Source organism: Microtus ochrogaster, chromosome 6, assembly GCF_000317375.1.
Source record: "Microtus ochrogaster isolate Prairie Vole_2 chromosome 6, MicOch1.0, whole genome shotgun sequence".
Taxonomy (NCBI): domain Eukaryota; kingdom Metazoa; phylum Chordata; class Mammalia; order Rodentia; family Cricetidae; genus Microtus; species Microtus ochrogaster.
This window is the reverse complement of record NC_022013.1, coordinates 31,046,930-31,059,775: the sequence shown is the minus strand read 5'-3', so window position 1 is coordinate 31,059,775 and position 12,846 is coordinate 31,046,930. Positions and strand designations below refer to the sequence as shown.

At 34.6% G+C, this 12,846-nt stretch overlaps 1 protein-coding gene across 4 annotated transcripts in view; it reads right to left on the bottom strand.

The window, feature by feature from the left end:
- Kcnt2 (potassium sodium-activated channel subfamily T member 2) overlaps window positions 1–12,846 on the bottom strand; it is a 388,623-nt gene that overhangs the window by 289,009 nt on the left and 86,768 nt on the right. The gene's annotated exons all lie outside the window — the stretch shown is intronic.

The following is a 12,846-nucleotide window of genomic DNA, read 5'->3' as shown; positions in this document are numbered from 1 at the left end:
ATTAAGAAAAAGCAAAGAACTTTGTGGAGCAGACACAAACAACCCCATTGCTCTATTTTTCTTGAACCTTTTCAATAAGAGAGGTAAAAATCTGAAGATTACTCTTACCAACATGAAGAATTGCTCATTATTAATTTCCAAAAGAAGACTAGTGATGTTTAAATAGTTTATGTCCTTAAAAATCTTCCACCTCACTTTTCCATATATGATTTTGTTTCAAAAAGGAAAATTCTGATGATAATTTCACATTCCAAGTTTCACTTGTTTCTAGTTCATATTTCAGATTGCTAAGAATGATGCAACTACTCTGAAATGAAACAGTTCTGTATATTCTCATGAAATCTGATATCCAGTCTTCTAAGAGGAGTCAGGGATGATGTACCAAGGTGCATCATAATAAAGACACTGTGAGCTATCCACCAAGTGGCAGATATCTGTTTTACTTTGACTAAAATTCATATTTGAAATATCAAAGAGTAAGGCTTCAGTTTTTCACCTGTTACCTTTTGGTAAAAATGTTTGTTCTACTGCCTTTATAGGTAACAACCATAGTAGCAGGAAAATTGGAGATCCAAGCAGCCTAAATCAAATAATATCAATTCAAAAGAAAACAAACAACTGAGAAATGTTCTATTGAGCATTTTAAATAGTGTAAATACTATCTAAACATTGACTCAGAAGTCCCCCTGGAAAACACTAGAATCATTCTTATCTCTTTTATTGGCTTTAATGGTATCGACAACTTACAATACAATAGTGTTTTGCATCAATATTATCACAAGTAGTTACGTTTCTAGATATTTGACTTTGAATTTGAAGTATGAGAAATGTTTAATGCAAATCAACATTGCAACTAAACAGTTGTACATTACTACAATCAATTCTAATGAATCATTTCACTGACTTACAATGATTATTACAAACATTTCTTAGCTTCTTCTTTCTACCTTAGTATATGATGAGGAAATTGCACTGTACTGAAGTTTTCTGGTTGAGAAGTAAAATACACACTACAACTAAATATGTCCTTAACTGAAATACAACAAAAGTTGTTTTAACCTCTTCTCATTACTCTGTTATCAGGTTTTAGTAGTTTATTTTATTTTGTTTTTCTCTGAACAAGGGTATTTTTTGCATTCATGAAAATAATTTCAAATTGTCCATGGAGGAAAACATTAAAATATTATAAAAAAGGAAAAGTAATCTGTATAAATGAAATATCTAAAATTAAAAAATTCAGCTAGTTGTTATAAAAATAAATGAGTTGTAATTCGCTGGAAAAATATAATGTTCATAAAAAGATAACAGTCAATCGATAACAGTCATATAATAAATATGCATACCTCATATACATTGTCATTTTGTGGTTGGATAAGAAACTCTTAAATCTATTCAATCACTTTTATCATGCAGGATTCATAATTATGGGAATGTAAATACTTTAATCCATTCATTATATTCCTTTAAAAGTTTCCAATTTTTCTATAAATGCCTAAATATCAGTATTTTAAAGTATTCATAATTTTTTAAAAAACATAAACTAATTAATACATAAGTGATACTTGTTTCTAAGCTATTAAAGTGTTTTTTGACATTATTGGTAGTTATTTTCCACATTGTAGCATTCAGAGTTTCATTTGGATTTTAAACTTAAAAACATTCTCACTACTAACCTACAATAAATCTTGGAAGCTGCTGTTAAATGAATAGTCGTCTGCTATCTAAAAGTAATCTGTCAAATTTTCTAATTATTAGCCACTAAAAATAATTTAATTAAATGAACTTGACTGATGTATAAAGTACTATAATTTAGAACAAATTATATTTTGAGTGGCAGGCCTTCTCACAGAATCTTCTTGATTGCTTAGAGATCAGCCAACACTGAGTAAGGATATTCCAAAATGTATTCCCAGTGAATATTTTATGGTATGAACAAGGTCCTGGTCATTCAACGTATTGGTGTATCTTATGGCATCAGCAAATTGACACAGAAGCTTAAAATGTGACCTTCTTTCCTGGACAGTATATTAGCTACATGGAATACTGTCAGCTTTTGCTTATGCTGAAATATTTTCCATTGAAATAATTTCATAAACCACTACACTCTGAAATAATCTCGGTGAAATAAATCCCTATGTATTTCTAAATGAATGCTCAAATTTAAACAGTTACAAAAGGAATCAAAAAATATTTCCTTTGTAGCCTGTGTTTAAGGATAGACACATTTTGGAGACTATTAACACTGTGGCTACAATTGAATATTACTTTTGAGTAAAAAGATTGCTCTAATCCTTTTAAAAGGCCAGGGGAGTCTATGCTTTTGCATATTTTATAATTCCCCTCAGAACATTCTATTTTCCTCTAACCGCTGTCAGAACCTCCTCGTATTAGTGCAACATCCTCAGTGTTTTATCATCATAGGAGGACTCAGGAGCAAACTGACAGAAGCCAAATCATTCAAATGAAAACATATGTCTGCACATCAGGAGCACACATGGGGGAAGAAAGAAATCAATATTTCAAACACTAATGATTTCCAATTCAGTTCTCTTTGGAGAAAAGTTAGATGGAGCAAAACCACTCAAATGAAACAATATCATGCAAAATAAAGATGAGGTCATTAGTTTCTGTGAAAATAGCAGCATTTAATATCAACTGATCAGTAAACAAATCCCAACCTTGAGTAGAAAGCCAGAATCAGCCTTAATAGAAGCAGTAGATTTGTGTAAATGGTTTAAAAAAATAGGAGCAAATGTCAATAAACAGACAAACCTCAGCTGAAACTTTTAGTCCATGTCTTATCAAACACATAAGACTTGACAATGTTAATAACTAACCTTCCTTACTATTTCACCTATATTGCATATAGGGACATGGTGATGTGAACAAGAATGGCCATATAGACTCATGTATTCCAACCTATGTGATGACATGGTTTTAGGAAGTTTAAAATAATGTTTACTGACTGAAGATGTGAATAAAAATTGAGTATTTAGAAGACTGGGCTTGGAGACTGAGGATATACCTAAAGCGCTATCTATCATGAATACATATGTAAAGCAGAAACCCATCAAACTTCTAAAATGATGTGTTTAAAATAAGGTGATAAAACATATAAAACCTAATCCTTTCCTCTATCAGCATGCAAACTGTTTCCCTCTGATCGTCTTGTCAGTACTATGGACAGTAGCCTATATTCATCATTAACTGATTAATAAATAAAGTGTGGCACATGACAAAATGTAAAAATTTTTTACATTTAAATAAATTTCAATTCAGCCTTTGAAAAAAAACTGATATTCTGTCATTTATCACAATATGGTATAACAAGAGATCATCACTGTAAGTATAATAATCCAGGCACAGAAAATTACGTGCCAGAGAATCTTGGGCATATAAATAGTCTAAAAAGTTGATCTTATAGAAATTCAGAGAAAATGGAGGTGATTAGCAGATGATACTAGGGAGAGACAAAAATGTTTATTTAAAGGAACTGAGTCAGACAAAAAGCTTTTGTGTGTTACTGCAAAGTAGGGTGAGTATACAGAATAATTATATACTATACACTTCAAAAACGAGGTGGATTTTTCAAAGGGAGGATACGACAAAGAAATGATAAATGTGTGATGAGACAAAAATGCTAAACTTCACATTTCACTTCAAAATATATTGATGTAGACTCTATGATCTCTATGTTTTTATTTAGCAGTTTAAAAATTAATTTTAAGATTTGCAACACATGGAGTTAGCAGTTTAAGTATAAATGGCATGCCTTTTAAATAAAAACTAAAATCAAAAGCTTTTTGCATACAATATGGTTAACAAAAAGAAGTAAATAAAATCATATATAATTTTAAATGTTGTGGCTTAAAGAGGTTTAAAGATTTCATATGTATGTATGTATATATGTATTCATATATATGTAGTATCAGCTACAAAAGAAAGAAATATGTAAACATATTTATGATTTTTACATGATTTAAACAGTTAACTTGTTTGCACACAACTGAAATTCATCTATCTTTTAAAGAAATATGGTTTTGACAATGTGTCCATCATAAAATGTAAAACTTCTTACACCCATGAACAGACAAAAGGAGGCACAACCATTCCATAAACCTAAAGACAGTAAACATTACACCCAAACAAAAACAAACAAACAAAAAGAAAAAACAAACAAACAAAAAGAAAAAACAAAAAAATGGGGAAAAATGAAAGAGTTAAGGGCATAGAACTTCAGAGAGCTTTAATCTGAAGTAAACATACTTCACATAACTCTGATTTCACAAAGCTGCTACTAGGTAAAGGGCATGGCCCTAAACATACACTAATGTCTGAAAGTGTCAAAGGAAATAAGAATCCTGAAAAACTCCTTACAGTCAGCCCTTCTTACACAATCCAATATTTGGGTTCATTAACTTTATAGTCTTTAAAGGAATGGAAATAAGAAACAAATGACTTCCTGAAGGAAAAAAAAAATCCTTTTCATCTAAATGCAGCCGAGAGACTAAAGCTACTTTTAAGTCCACTATTTTATTGATCTCTATTTAAGCACCATGTTTTTCTATTGTGTATCTGTCATCTATCTAAGTGATGTAATTCCCTCTGTAGAGCCCAACATTCTTGCTATGGCTATGCACTAAACTTGGCTCTGGAAAGGACCAGAGAGCTGAGAATACTTGGTTTTCCTCATGAAGACAAAGAGGATGTAGTCCTGGTAAAGAGTGATCAGTAAAGAAAAACACACAGGAGCCAGGGGCTGGAGGAATGGCTCAGAGGTTAAAAGCACCAGCTATTCTTACAGAGGTCTTGAGTTCAATTCCTGGCAACCACATAGTCGCTCATGGTCATCTATAATAAGATCTGATGCCTTCTTCTGATGTGTACATGTTAGCAGAATATTGTATGCATAGCAAATAAATCTTTTAGAAAAAGAAAAACACAGTTAAGTTATGAAATGAGAATAAAGGAAACACAGAGGAAAGATCAGCAGACTAAGTCATCGCCTAGAGAAAAGACGAAGGTAACAGTCATGAGAAGAAGCCTCTTGGAGGTCTGTTTCTTTACAAAGGGAAATGGCTGGGAAATGGATCTCTCTCTCTCTCTCTCTCTCTCTCTCTCTCTCTCTCTCTCTCTCTCTCTGTGTGTGTGTGTGTGTGTGTGTGTGTGTGTGTCTAACTGGGAAGAGGGAGAAGAAACTGTGGTTGGAATGTAATGTAAGAGAGAAGAATATATTTTCAATAATTAAATGAATAATCAATAGAATAAATGGGAAAGAAAGAAAAGAACATGCCCAATTCAAAGTATCAGAAAGATATACATAACTACGTATGTAGAAAACATGTAAGTGATTATAAATTGAAGAAACGTTGCTGTTCCTCTTAAAATATTACTGACCTAATATTACTGACCTAACAATTCTCAGGGTGGTTTTACGAAAGTGAACGTTTCTACATAAGAAACTTGGTTCTTGGTTTAATTTGTAGCTTCCCATTACTTATATTTGACATGTAGCTTAACACCATCTGTAGATGAATGCAATAAAGTGATTCTACACTAGTCAGAATAGGTGTTAATAAAAAGTTCAAAGTCTCACAGATTTACAGTTCTGTGCACGAACAGAGAACAAGAACCAAATCCAGTAGCCAAGAGCTAGCACACAAGGTTTTAGTACCCAAAGCCAAGCCCAACCTGGTCCAGCATCTCAAAGGCCGTTGGTTGAAGGAGATTCCCCACATTGGAGCACCGGACAGAAATCTCAAAGTCCAAATCAGGAGCAGTAGGAGAGAGAGCACGAGCAAGGAACTCAAGACCATGAGGGGTGCGCCCACGCACAAAGATTCTAGTCTTACACCAACTTTTGAATCATAAACTATAATTCTTTTCATACATTTTTTTAACTATGAAGAATTATCCCACATTAGAAACATGATGGCTATTTTTTCTGTAAATGCTATAAAATTTATAATTTTCTGAGAGATTCTTATGGAAGTAGGTAATCATTTAATATTTTAAATTACATCCACTCAATTAGATCTCTAACTTATCAGCGTGACAGCAGCGTAATCATTGGGAAACTAGTACTTGGAGGATATGGGGAATGGGTCTTCTTTGGGATGGGATATTCAAGAGAAGGGTGCAATCAATGTTGGAAATAGGACCATCTCCTAAAACTACCAAACAATGACTGCATAATCTAGCAAATGGTTTTAGGTAATTAGGTAAGAGGGATAAGAAGCTACATTAAAAAGTTCAGAAAATTTTATTCAGACAACTCCAATCCCATACACAGCCAGGCATCTTTGAATAAGACATAACCGAACAAGCAAAGGAAACTATGTATACTATAGAAAGTTGCTCAGCAATAAAAAGTAACAAATTATTCATATGCACAGTAGCTTGCTTAAATTACTCTCCAAGACAATCTAGATATCTAAGAGAGATCACTTGTTATGTCTCTAATTGATGGAATGAACTTACATGGTGTAGAAATATCTGTAAGACTTTCTTTAAAGTTAAAATGGAAATGTGTAAAACAGACTGAATAGTCACCAGCATATGAATGATGAGCAAGAAGATACATAACTATATAATAGTATATGGTTATTGTGTGTGCACAGGTGTGTGTGTGTACCTGCTCATGTAGACCACATCTTAAAGCATGGATAGATGATTCCCCTAAATTATCCTTGCAAAATAAGCTGGATAGAGCAAGCGCTAGTAAAAACTTTGGTATTATTCCCATTTACACTCAGTTTAAAGATTTTTAAATAATGTGAATATCTTACCAAGTCTAAAATAAACACATTATTGGGAGATTCAGAGTCTAATAGCACTCTTCTGAAAGTATTTAAGTTGTAAATCGGGCTGCAATTAAAATGATGAAAAGGACAACTATGGGAATTTTAGATTTAGTACCTAGGGAAAGTGCATAATGCGTCTCTTCTTTAAAATTGAATTGCTAAATTTCAGAAACATTTGGATGGTTTGGGTATTTTCTTTGACATAATTCCATATTCTCCTTGATCAAACTTCCCAACCTAAATTATTTTGAGACATTTAGTTCATGGAAAAAGCATGCCCTAAGCAGCAGCAGGCAAGCACACCAGAAAGCCTTCACACCGATGTGTCCTTCTGCAGGGGAATGTCCCTTCTTTCCTACTATAACATAAACAGTGCCTACACAGAGACTCAGCAGTGTAGTTTTTTTTTTTCAGGCTATGGGCAGTTGAAGAAAGGAAAACATGCATTGATAGCTATTTTCACACAAACACATGAAGTTTGATGTTCCTAGTGTTAACAAGTGTTTTGAAGACAAAAAAAAAAAAAAAGATGAATAGAAAAAGGAAGCTTGATTCTCATGAAACATTCTTTTTGAAATCCAAGCCTAGTAGTCTCCTGAGAGACCAGGTCTATTTGCATATTTATATCTACACAACATTTGCGTATTTGTAACTATTTAAATATAGTTTTCTCTGCAAAGGGATGAAGCACCTTGACATACATTTATGATATGTTTTCCCCAGCCCCAAGCTTACTAACAACTACTGAAAGTAAAAACAGTAAGGATCAGACTTTTGACTTTCACAAAAGGCAAGCAGCACAGACATGGCAGTTCACAGTCATCTGTAATTCTAGTTCAGGGACTGTGACACCCTCTCCTGTCGCTGCAGACACGAGGCACTCACATGCATGCAGACAAACACTCATAAGCGCAAGAAATAATAATAAATGCTTTCTGTGTTTGATAAAACAGATAAACAAGAAAAAAATTAGCTGTTCTCAGTCATGAAGCTCCTTCCTCCACGACTCATTCTGAAATGAGTCACTTGAGTAAAGGGAAAGACAGAACACATAAACAGCAACTCCACTTTTCTTCCGTATGATGGATTTATGCAAAGAACTTCACTTGGTGCATATTGAACCAACTTAAGGTACACACTTAAGGTTTTTCACTTAGTAACTAACTGTACAACAATCAGCAATGAAATTCCACAGCATTCAGACTGCACCAAAGAAACCCTGTTACGAACAACTCCATACTTCCCCTAGAAACTTCAGATTTACACTTCATACATTCCTCTATTCGAATGTTCATAATTTTGAATTCAGAGCCTTTTCATCTTTTTATGACCGGCACCTCTATTTAGCTTAATAATTTCAAGATCCATACAAGTTGTAATTTCTATCAGTGCTTCATATCTTGTTGCATATTCTTTTTAAGAGCATGTCAGTTCTATCTTGTCTGTCCATGAAATGATGTTGTTTAGTTGTTTTCCACTTGGGAGTGAACTAGATTAACACTACTAACAACTACGTACAATACTTATATGAACATATATTTCCATTTCTCTTTAATTAAAGCTACTGATGAAAGTATGGCGTCATACTATAAATATAAGTTCAACATTTGATAAGTTGCCAGATTGCTTTCTTATCTGACATAAGTGCAAGTTGTGTTAATGCTAAAGATATTTGGAGAAAGACCACCAATCCAAACCTTCACAGTGAAGTTAATTAAATAAAACAGTTTGTTAAAGCAAAATGTTTTCATGTACACAAACTGCCTCCCACTAAGATGGTATTCAAGAGGTCAGCATTGGATATGAAGAAGACCAGGTTAGGGGTAGAAGGTTTCCAAATAGTGAATCTTTCATAAAAAAAATACATGGGGTTATAGGAGCAGAATATAAGCAGAACAGGATAGTCATAACAACATCTCCTGGAGCAAAGACATGATTGCAAGGTGGTCATAATAAGGACGACATACTAACAGGTAGTCATAACAAGAGAGTCATAACCACATTCTGAAACAAAGATAGGGCTGTAAGATAGTTATAACAACTTTTTGAAACAAAGACATAGTTGTCTTTTCCTGGAACAGGTAGCACAGAATCATTTGCAGGAAAGGTTATAGGTGGAGGTGGAACATAGCCCAATCCTTGAGAAATAGAGGTTTAATCATAAACAGAAATGAGTTTAGTTAGCCTTTACTATAAGATCAATTTTAAGCCAAAGATGGAGGCAGGCTGGTTTATCAGTTCTGATTTCATATTCTCACCCATCCTTACCTGTTGCAGGCTACTTTCTACATCCTGTGCATTTACTTTACACTTTTGTGTAGTATTTTTCAAAGTGAAAGGTTTTTAGAGAATGTGATATGTGGTAACTTACAAAATGAAAGTGTTTAGTTTGCTTTAATGACTGTTTTTACTCTCCTGTTGTACTGTGGGTTGTACTATTTATATTTATCATAAATGAACTGCATTTTCTTAGAACCGCTATATGCCTAACTACTCTACTCAACTTTGCAACAACTATGTATTTCTCCTCTCCTTTACTGAGGAAACTCTCTATCTGAATGACTGTCTTTTGTTCCCTATCTGTATGTCAGTGCACATATGCATGCCAGTGCACATATGTATATGTGCATATGCATGAAGACAAGAGGACAACCTCAAGTGTCCTTTCTTAGGTATTACCCACCCTGCTTTCTGAGACAATGTATCTGCCCTGGACCTCAAGGATTAATCAAGGACCATTGACCAGGAAAGGTCAGGGATGTGCCTGACTCCAGCTCCCCAGCTCAGAATTCTAAATGCACACCCTTACACCAACATATTTTATATGGGTTCTGAAGAGCAAACTCAGGTTATCATGATAAGCACTTTCGTAACTGAGCTATCTACCCATACCAAGTGCATATTTTATTAGTCACACTATTTGGTATTTTATAGCCATCTCTCTTCACAATTCTGAAAACTCACTAGCCTACCAAATTGTTTCCAAGAGTGGTGGGTAAGAATGAAAATCCTAACCATAAGAATGCAAGTGATGAGACTCCCACTTGTTACAAATCTTTGTAACTTAGGGAAATTATGCTATTAAAAAAAACACCCCTTATCTTCATAAGGAATATCTCACCATGAGAGACTTCTAGTAAAACTGAGACACATTTTTAAAGAAGTATTTAATAATATGCTCAGTAAAATACAATGAAATGCTGATTAGAATAATAGAAAATTTCTTCCACAGACGAGGGGAGAAGGGAAGTGGAAAGGAGAACCTGAGGGAATGGGATAGTCAAGATGGAGGAAGGACAGAGATACCTTGATTAAGGGAGCCCTAGGGTTAGCAAGAAACCTGGCTCTAGAGAAGTTCTCCGGAATCCACAAGGATGACCCCTAACTAAGACCCTAAGCAATAGAGGAGAGAGTGTCCGAACTGGCCCTGCTTATATTCAAACTGATAAATACCTTAAATATCACCATAGAACCTTCATCCAACATCTGATGGAAACAGAGGCAGAGACCTGCATCTGACCACTGGACTGAGCTCCCAAAGTCCAGCTGAACAATGAGAATATGAGCAAAGAGGTCAAGACCATGATAAGGACACCCACTGAAACAGCTTACCTAATGGGAGCTCACCAAATTCAGCCAGTCTGGGAAGGAACAAAGATAGTACCAAACAAGTCCCTCTGAATGTGGGTGACAGTTGTATGGCTGGGGAAGACTGAGGGACAACTGGCAGTGGCACCAAAATTTATCCCTACTGCTTGTACTGGTTTTTTTGGAGCCTATTCTCTTTGAATGGATACTTTGCTCAGCCTAGATATAGTAGGGAGGGCCTTGGACCTGCCCCAAAGCAATTTTCCTTATCCTCTCTGAGGAGTGGCTGGGAGTGTGGAGTGAAAGGGTTGGTGGACAGAATGGGAGGAAGGAAGGGAGTGGGAACTGGGATTAGTATGTAAATTTTTTTTTTTTAAAAAAAAAAAGATGATTTGCTTTCTTTTAAAAAAAAAAAGAAAAAATTGTTCCAGGTAATAATTAATACTTGAAAGCATGGGATTATCTAGTGTTAAACAAGAAAGAACAAGAAAAGAAGTGAAGCCTTGTACAAAGTCCTTCCTAGTATAAAAAGAACACACCCTTACAAAAAGCAGGTAAAACATAACAGAAGATGATGACTCTTAGGGAGTCATAGCATAGGAAGAAGATAACAATCTCTAATAAAATCTGTACATTTTGGAAATGAATCAAGAGCTGGACATGGTGGCATACCTTCATGACTTCAGGAGAGGGAGAGACAGAGGCAAAGAGGGGTGGGAAGTAGGAAGGATAAAACAATTAGAGTACGGGAGAGATGTTACATACCACTACTAAGACAAAATAGAAACAATTGCAACAATTATGTCATTTTGCCTACAGGATGGAATGTAAAGGCCTTTAATCATTACAAATAAAATGTTTTGAAGAAACCAGAAAAGGAGATGATGAGGAAGCATAGCTATTTCCTCATCCTTCACTGGACAGATAGCAGATGTCTCAAATTGAATCACATCCATCTCAAAATGTTACTACATTTTACCAGACTAGAAAAAAATATAATAGTTCTTTTGCTAAAATAACATTCATTTTAACTTCAGCAACACTTTCTATTTCAATTAATTATTTAGATAAATTTTGAATAGACCAGAAGACTAAAAAATTACATAAACTGACTACATTTAATTACAATTATTTTCCTCACCTAACCATATCCACCATCTAACCATAAATATCTTTATATTTATGCCCATTTTGTATAAGAATTATATCATTAAGATATTATTTTTGACAGTTAAATGTCTTTTATATTTGTTTATGTGAGAATTACTTCATTTAATGGACACATAAACTTGCACAAAACAATGCAAATTTTCTAAAATGTAGGAATTCATAATCACATGATCTAACAGAAGTAAGAGTGGGTGTAATAATACACAAGACAAAGATGTCATTGTAAAAACACTCCCATCAAGGTTCAGGAATCCATGCAGAAAAGGGTGCAAAACATTTGTAAGAGCCAGAAGTGACAGATGACTCCAAGAGGGGAAAAGAAGAGAGAGAGAGAGATAGAGAACTGAATCTCAACTTCTAGCTACAAATCAGCCCAGTTCTGACTGGGAAGGTCTGGAATGAATCCAGGAACTTGGCATTTTGCAGGAACTTGGGCCACACAATGAGTCATAAATCTTGAGAAAGTCCACAGACTCACACATTAAATAAACAACACATACATGACTTAAGAAAGTGAGCATATGAGAGAAGTTTTAAAAATAACAGAAACTAACAAATAAAAACAAATAGAACTTTTTCATTGCTTTCTTATGCTGAGTAAGGAATTCTTCCAGCTGTTAAGTTCTGATAAAGCAATGTTTCTGAGGCTTCTTTTTTTCTTCATGAAGTACATAGTTTTGGAAGGGAATTTTCCTTCACATTTTTTTGTTGTTGTTGTGAGCACATTTTCTGATCCATGAACTGACTATTCCAAAGTGAATTATGAATTATGGTTTTTTCACAGCAGAAAACCTCACAGAATCACTCTGCACAAAATAGGTTTCTCCGCCTAAGTGTGCTTTGGGTTGCCATTAAAATAATACAGATTGGATAACTTACAAAAGGAAGACGTGTATGTATTACAGTACAAAGGGCTACCTTACAGAGAAGCCCAAGACTGGGAGGTTGGCCCTGAGACATCACTGCTTTGTTGCGTCATTGGGAAACCTGGTCTCCTACAAGGAATGAGGAGTTACATAAAAGAAAATTTTGTTTCCTTCATTTTGCCTATCCGAGATTCAAAATGGGGTACCACAAGGAAGTACAATTTCTTTAAGAGTCTCAGGCTGGTCAGGCAGTGGTAGCACATAACTTTAATCTCAACAGTCAGGAGGCAGAAGCAGGCAGAACTCTGTGTGTTTGAGCCAGTCTGGTCTACAGACTATTAAATAGAGAAAACCTGTCATGAAAAAAGAAAGAAAGAAGGAAAGAAAGAAGGAAGGAAGGGAGGCAGGGAGGGAGGGAG